Here is a 7622-nt window from a genome sequence, read left to right as displayed (position 1 = left end):
GCATGCTCAAAAGTATCTGATTTTTAAAAAGAACAATTTGGTTGTTCTCAATCATAAGCTGAGCAAGATTAATTCTTTAAATAAATAATTCCTGATTGGAAATGGTAAGTTTGCTGAACTTTTGCCAGAAACCAGCTGACATTTGCTAAAGTATTGTGTTGGAATGAACAATCCCCCCCCCCTTTACATGCCATAGTGTAAAATCAGATTTCGGAAAAGTTTCTATACCATCAGAAAAGCTTCTATACAGTGGTACCTCTAATTATGTACTTAATTCGTTCCGGAGGTCCCTTCTTAATCTGAAACTGTTCTTAACCTGAAGCACCACTTTAGCTAATGGGGCCTCCTCCTGCTGCCGTGCCAACGGAGCACGATTTCTGTTCTCATCCTGAAGCAAAGTTCTTAACCTGAGGTACTATTTCTGGGTTAGCTGTTCTGTAACCTGAAGCGTATGTAACCTGAAGCGTATGTAACCCGAGGTACCACTGTACTATCAGCAGGTTCTGATATGAGTACAGTTCCTGAATGGTGCAGCAATAAAATTGCCAGCGCATTTGCAAAGCTAAGCAAGTTCTGATATGGTTTCAACTTGAATGGGGGACCATGTGTTGAGAGTCGGTTGGACTAAATGAGCCTTGGGGTCCCTTCCAACTCTTTGATTCTGTGAAGTAGAAATACCGCTGGCACCACTACTGAAGTCTCATGTAAAATGTTTTTTTATTTATACTGCAGAGCAAGTAGCTTCAAATTTCATATAACAGCAATGTGGAAATAGAAGATAACAGTGTTTGAATCTTGGGAAAATACTGTATCTAGATTGTGTTGGTTAGCACAATCTATTAGCAGAGGAGGAAGCTACATGCTTCTTAGCTGATCACCCAATTCAATGGGCATCCTTCACATCTCTTCAGAATACAGTACTGCTTTTAACCTAAAAGAGGTTGTTCTATACACTTTCCAGCCCTGTGTTTGTCTGGTCTGGAAAATGGTCTGCTGCAGCAACTCTCACTAGAATGAGTAATACATAGTCGTGTGGGTTGTCCCTCGGAATTAGTGCAGCCGTTTGTGAAAAGGTAAACGACTTGAGTAAGAGCTGCAGGATCTGACCTCCATATTCTGCTGGGAGAGGCGGTTTAGGAATGTTACCATATTACCTCATGTGTTCCATTCCGCAGGATAAGCTCAGCCAAAAGCAAATAAAAAGCTAAACATTGACTTGGAGTGTGTTCTCGGGAACTTGAGCAATGTCTTTTCCTCCATTCCAGTGTAGTAACGGCAGTGAGTGGAAAGGAAGAAGATTCTGTTACCGCAATCGTATCAGTGCTCCTTATTTGCCTTGAATCTACGTGCGGAGCCAGCTAGGCTTTCAGCTGCGATGACGAAATGTCATGCCTTTCTTCCTGGAATAGTATGCAGATAAGAGGCCACTGGCTATGTTGAGGTTTCAGATGAACTCCGCTCAGGGTTTCAAAACAGCGTGTCACAATTTGATCAGGTTTCTTTAGCAACCGGTTCATTACATTTTGTCTTCAGGACAAAAGGAGAGGAGAGAAGGAGCAGTTTGTGTGCTCATTCCTTTGTGGTTTTGTGGTTGTCGGCTCGCAGGATGTGACTCTGGAGACTTTTAACTTTTACATAATCTCAACACTGAATTACCGGCTGTTGGGAATCACAAGCAAAGAGAGTAGTGTTGCACTCAGGTACCGCTTATGGGCTTCTGTTGTTGTTGTTTAGTCGTTTAGTCGCGTCCGACTCTTCGTGACCCCATGGACCAGACTACGCCAGGCACTCCTGTCTTCCACTGCCTCCCACAGTTTGGTCAAACTAATGCTGGTAGCTTTGAGAACACTATCCAACCATCTCGTCCTCTGTCGTCCCCTTCTCCTTGTGCCCTCCATCTTTCCCAGCATCAGGGTCTTCTCCAGGGAGTCTTCTCTTCGCATGAGGTGGCCAAAGTATTGGAGTCTCAGCTTCAGGATGTATCCTTCCAGTGAGCACTCAGGGTTGATTTCCTTAAGAATGGATAGGTTTGATCTTGCAGTCCATGGGACTCTCAAGAGTCTCCTCCAGCACCATAATTCAAAAGCATCAATTCTTCAGCGATCAGCCTTCTTGATGGTCCAGCTCTCACTTCCATACATCACTACTGGGCTTCTGGCTGGCCGTTATTAGAAGAGGGTGCTTCTAATACAGTGGTGCCTCGCAAGACGAAAAGAATCCGTTCTGTGATTCTCTTCGTCTAGCGGTTTTTTCGTCTTGCGAAGCAAGCCCATTGACTGATTAGAGGATTAGCGCTTTTAGCGGCTTTTAGCGGCTTTTAGCAGCTTATCTGCTGATCGGATCAGCTGATAAGCGGCTTAGCGGCTTAGAAAAAAGGGGGGAGGGGAAAAAACCAGCAGGAACTCGCAAGACATTGTCGTCTTGCGAAGCAAGCCCATAGGAAATTCGTTTTGCGAAGCACCTCCAGAACGGAAAACTCTTTCGTCTAGCGAGTTTTCCATCTTGCGAGGCATTCGTCTTGCGGGGCACCACTGTATAATGGTTATTTAGCCCGATGCAGCAGGTCTCTTACGTTCACAGTGTTGTTGCAATAATCCAACAATTCTCTTTCTGTCCATTGAATCCATATTGAAATAACACCCCTGTCTTATGATAATTGTTAAAAAGAAGAAGTGGATTTTGCATTTGAGATTTTTCCATAGGCTTTCGGAACTTTCATGTCATGTCTGTTCTCCAAGTTCCTTTCAGTGTTCTTTCACACAGCTTATAGGCTGTCCCATTTCATTCTCTCAAGTCAAGTGCAATGTGTTTCTTCAGAGATTATTCCACTTGCAGTTGAGAGCCATCAAGAGATAAATGGACTACTGATGGTTTAGTTACATCCCACCTTTCATCTGAGGAGCTCAAGGCGGTGAACACTGTTCCCTGCCCCCTCCTCATTTTACCCTGAAAACAACCCTGGGATGTAGGTTGGGCTGAGAGACAGTGACTGACAAAAGGTCACTGCCAAGAACTTCATGGTTGAGTTGGTATTCAAAACTGGGTCTTCCTTGCCCAGCACACTAAACCAGTGCAACACACTGGCTCCCCATTTTTGTTTGTGCAGCGAGCATCAGAATCACTGCCTCCTCAAAAGGGGCTTTGAGATGTTTTGGAGTTTGCTGTATAGCACAAACGCAAATCTGAATTATGTGGACAGTTGATTGGAAACATTTACAAAGAGAGCATAAATCAGAAAGCAAAAGAAAGCCAAGTTTTAGTTTTCCAGTTATCCCGTGAAATGGGTACAGTTGGTGGATGCTGTCTTCTACAAGTTCGTGTGTAAGCGCCCATCCATTTCCGTAGCGATCAAACAAGAAACATTTCCAGTAGATTTGACCCAAAGGCTTTTTTGCCTGTATGCCGCTTTCGTTAGTAAATTTCGGTAGTAAAGGCAGTGTTGATGGCTGTGACAGTAGGAGCTCCCTTTTGGACTTCCGAAGAAATGTGGGTTTAAGAATTAGTATGTGGATGCAGACTCAGTCCTTAATGATAGTAAGTTCCTAAGCTGTCAGGAAGCAACACCATTTAGGGCTTCTAAAGCATGCATACGATAAGAGATGGAGGAAAATGTAGACCTTAATGATATTAAGGACGTCTCCTTGTAGGCAGCAGTCCCATTGTCATTAAACGTCAGTCCTCTCAGTTTTTACTCCAAAACTCAACAGGATTTCAGATCTTAATGACCTTGCAGTTGATATTTTCGGATGACCTATAGAAGTTGACAACGTTGCGACTTACTGGTGAGGAAAGATACTTATCAGTCTTTTAATGCTCTTCAATGTATGGAGTCCATTCTTCTGAGCATGATTTTATGAGTAGAAGCAGATGGTAATTAGAAAACAAAACCCGAAACACCCCCTCGTTACTATTTTTGTCTCATTATTTAAAAGAATAAAAAAAAGTTGGAAGTTACTGTACTCTGCAAAACCCCACTGTCAGCACATTTCTTTCTTGAGTTGAAAACAAATCTGTCAGCAATTTATGTTTTCTATGAGTACTTGTGTTTTCTTTCTTTAGATAGTTTCTTTAAATAAAGTGCCTTTGTAATGGAGTCCATTTTTAAGTGTTAAGCGTCAACAAATTGCCATCTGTCTTGTAAAGGCTCTCTGTCATCTTGATGAGGTCAGCACTCTGGTTAATGTCGAGGAGCAGCGACAGGAATTAGACTTCAAAGTCTGAATGGCCTGAAACCGACATCTTGAAGATGGATGCAGCAGATTTTCAGGCATGCGGCTATGAAAGCCGAAGCAAAGTAAATTGTAGACCTTTGAAAATCCTTTACAGCCTGTTTTGGTAAAAGCATTGAACAGTTCTCAGAGTGTTTGATGACAAATTCAGCAGATTATCTATTAGGTACCTAAATGGATGTGTTCTATTAAGGCAGGGGTCGGCAAGGCTTACCGAGCATGGGCTGGATCACTCCCGTGGAGATCCTCCGTGAGCCAGACTGACGCAGCACGACGCTGAAAATCGCATCTGTGCATGCCCAGACACCAAAAATTGTGGCTGCATAGAAGCAATTTTCGGTGCCACGGACATGCGCAGATGCGATTTCTGGCATCTGGGCATGTGCAGAAGTGATTTCTGGAGCTGCGGAAGAGAGTTGCTGCGCTGCACCGGTTTAGCACAGTGCGGTTCAGTTTGGGGGCAGCTCATGGGCCGCTTCTGGCCCATGGGCCTTAGGTTGCCGACCTCTCTCTTAAAGGATGTGCCCCCTTTGCCATTTTATGTGGGCTGACTTGCCTCCTTAAGTGGTACTGGTGGCAGATTATCAGGTCACCTGGTTGGCCATCACTTCTTCCTGTGCTGCTCATGCTTCCAGGTCAATGCTTCATCATAACTGGTGACAAAGAAAGCTGACCAACGAGGAGAAAGTTGGCTAGTATTTCCATCTGACCTAATTATCTGGATCCCGGGCACAGGGGCAGGCAAATGGAGGAACCACCAAAGCCTGGGCTATCCTTCCACCACATCCTCATGCTGTAGCTCACAGTGCCACCTGTCTATGGTCAAACTAACTGCAGCGTGACGACATTCTTACGTTTTTATTACATGCATAGATAAGAACACAATTTAATACTTCATTCTTGTACAGTTGAACTGCCATTGGGTGAAGCAGTAGCTGAGTGGCAGAGCATCTGCTTCACGTGCAGAAAGTCCCAACTTCAATTCTTGGTATTTCTGGGTAAAGATGGAAGAGACTTCTGCCAGAAAACCTGGACAGCTGCTGCCAGTCAGTGTACAGAATATTGGGTTATATGGATCAAAGATGTGGCAAATTCCAGCTAGACCTAGGCTAGGAATGGTGCAGAGGGGCTGCAATAGAAACACGAGGGTGGATTTAATGCCTGCTGCTCTATACTGCATGTCTGATTGTACCAACTCCTCAAAGTCTCCCATCAAAATAGGGGATCATCCCTTCCTGCAGTCAGTGAGCCCCCCCTACCCTGGTTCTAAACATCCTCCCACAGCTATTCAGCCAGTAGTTAGGGGAGATTAGTGAAGAAAATTGCACATCAAGTGTTTTAAATGTCTGCCCTTCATGTCCTAGGGCATCTGCACTGGTGCCTTACAGTCATTAGTAATATCTGTTTAATGAGCATTTCATCCATTGCATCTGCACAGTACTTAGCCTGGAATTGATGTGCCACTAATTTATCATGCAGAAAATTAGAAAGGTTAATTTTCATCACTGCAAGTTCAAATGCTAGAAGACACACACATACACAGGAGGGAGAGAGAGAGAGAGAGAATGATTTGCTGTAATCCCAGGAACCAGCAATCTTGGCTTTCACACTGAGCGGGTTGTATCCTCATGCTTCCCCTTCGCTGTCAGAGAAAAGAGCCCTTATTTGGTGCACAGCTTATAATGAAAACACAGAGATGTGTTATAGTTGGACCTTAACCCAAAGTGTCTAGTCTTGCTCGCCGTTTGGAATTCTTGCCTTCTAAAGCAGCAAATAAATATTGGGATATTCAAGATCTCTCGGAGAATTAAAGGCCTTTGCAGTCGGCAGCCTGGCTTATGGCTTGTTTATACTGATGCCTTACTGAAATCCAAACAGGTCATGTACGAATTGCAGAACTGCTGTCTTTGTAATGGCACTTCATTGCTCCTAATAACTATGGGGACAATAGTATGACAAAGTACTTCACAGTGCTAGAGTCCTGCTGTTTTGCAGATTTATTCCACTCGTTACTTGTGCCTGTAGCAAGGAGCAGAGAAAGGGAACTGAGCCGTATACATTATTTGGTTGGGAATGATGGCATCTTTCTTAAGCACACAGTTTCCAAAGTTGACAGCAAAAAAGACAAGGACCCAAGCATTTTTCTGTCTGCCCCATCTGTTATATATAATATGGAAGAAAGACAGGCAGGCACATAGTGGACAATGCAATATGTGCTGCCCTTTGCCATTGGGTCCCAGCAACCAGTCTTGGTCTACTGGAAATCTTAATGGCAGAACTAGCCATGTGATCCTGAATGGGAAGCCAGACTGACAGACAAAGCTCTAGGTCAGCCTTTCTCAACCTGTGGGTCCCCAGATGTTGTTGAACTACAACTCCCATCACCCCTAGCTAGCAAGGCCAGAGCTCAGGGATGATGGGAGTTGTAGTCCAACAACATCTGGGGACCCGCAGGTTGAGAACCGCTGCTCTAGATGAACAAATCAAGTCGGTAATGATACACCGGGCAGAGAATTTGGGACATAATATCCAGATGGTAGATTGGGAAAGGCTATGGAAAACAGATTTGAAATTTACGGCATATTGTGCATTGGGGGGGAAAACAATGAAAATAATGTACCGGTGGTATTTGACCCCTACTAAGTTGGCAAAAATGAATAGGACAAGTACAAATATTTGCTGGAAGTGTAAAGAAAAAGAAGGTACCTTTTATCATACGTGGTGGACTTCTAAGGTAACAAAAGCTTTCTGGGAGATGATATGTAATGAAATAAAAAAAATGCTTAAAATAACCTTTGTCCCCCCAAAAAAGCAAAAGCAGAAGCTTTTCTATTAGGAATCATAGGTTCCAAAGGAGCAGAAGAGACTTTTTATGTATGTGACAACAGCTACTCAGATGCTAAGAAAAAGTCCCTCCCAGAGAGGAATGGCAAACTAAGCTGATGGTCTATGCCCATATGGCAAAACTGACTGGAAAACTCATAAATCAAGAGGAGGATAACTTTATAAAAGAATGGGGAAAAGATATAAATTATTTAGGAGACTACTGTAAGCAGATGGAAACATTAGCAGGATTTTGATCACGCTTGTATGTAACAGTTACCATGGACAATATGGTTTGATGTAAAAATTGGAGTATGGAAGGACTATTCAGTAATAAATGCTTAAAATGGGACTCCATGGAGAGGGTGGGAGGAAGTCCTCAGATTCAGAGGAATCTCTCTCTCTTTCTCCCCCTCAAAATTTTTTTATTGGTTTTCCAAAAAAATTAAACAAACAAGCATACATACATACATCTTAACTGAACTTGATCCAATCTTAGTAACATTGTTAACTGCCTTCCTCAAATCCCCCTGGCTGAATTTCAGTGTATATCATTGTAACAGTTTTCCA

General features: G+C 43.3%; 1 long non-coding RNA gene across 1 annotated transcript; it reads left to right on the top strand.

Moving 5' to 3' along the window:
• The first annotated feature begins 1576 nt into the window (after window positions 1-1576).
• Window positions 1577-7026, top strand: LOC308597917. Its single transcript, XR_014013284.1, has 3 exons — window positions 1577-1700; window positions 4144-4294; window positions 4865-7026. It is a non-coding gene; the product is annotated as an uncharacterized lncRNA (long non-coding RNA).
• Window positions 7027-7622: the final 596 nt, after the last annotated feature.

Source organism: Podarcis bocagei (assembly GCF_964188305.1).
Source record: "Podarcis bocagei genome assembly, chromosome: 11".
In the NCBI taxonomy this organism is placed as follows: domain Eukaryota; kingdom Metazoa; phylum Chordata; class Lepidosauria; order Squamata; family Lacertidae; genus Podarcis; species Podarcis bocagei.
The sequence above is the reverse complement of the archived record's forward strand: the minus strand, read 5'-3'. Positions and strand labels throughout refer to the sequence as shown.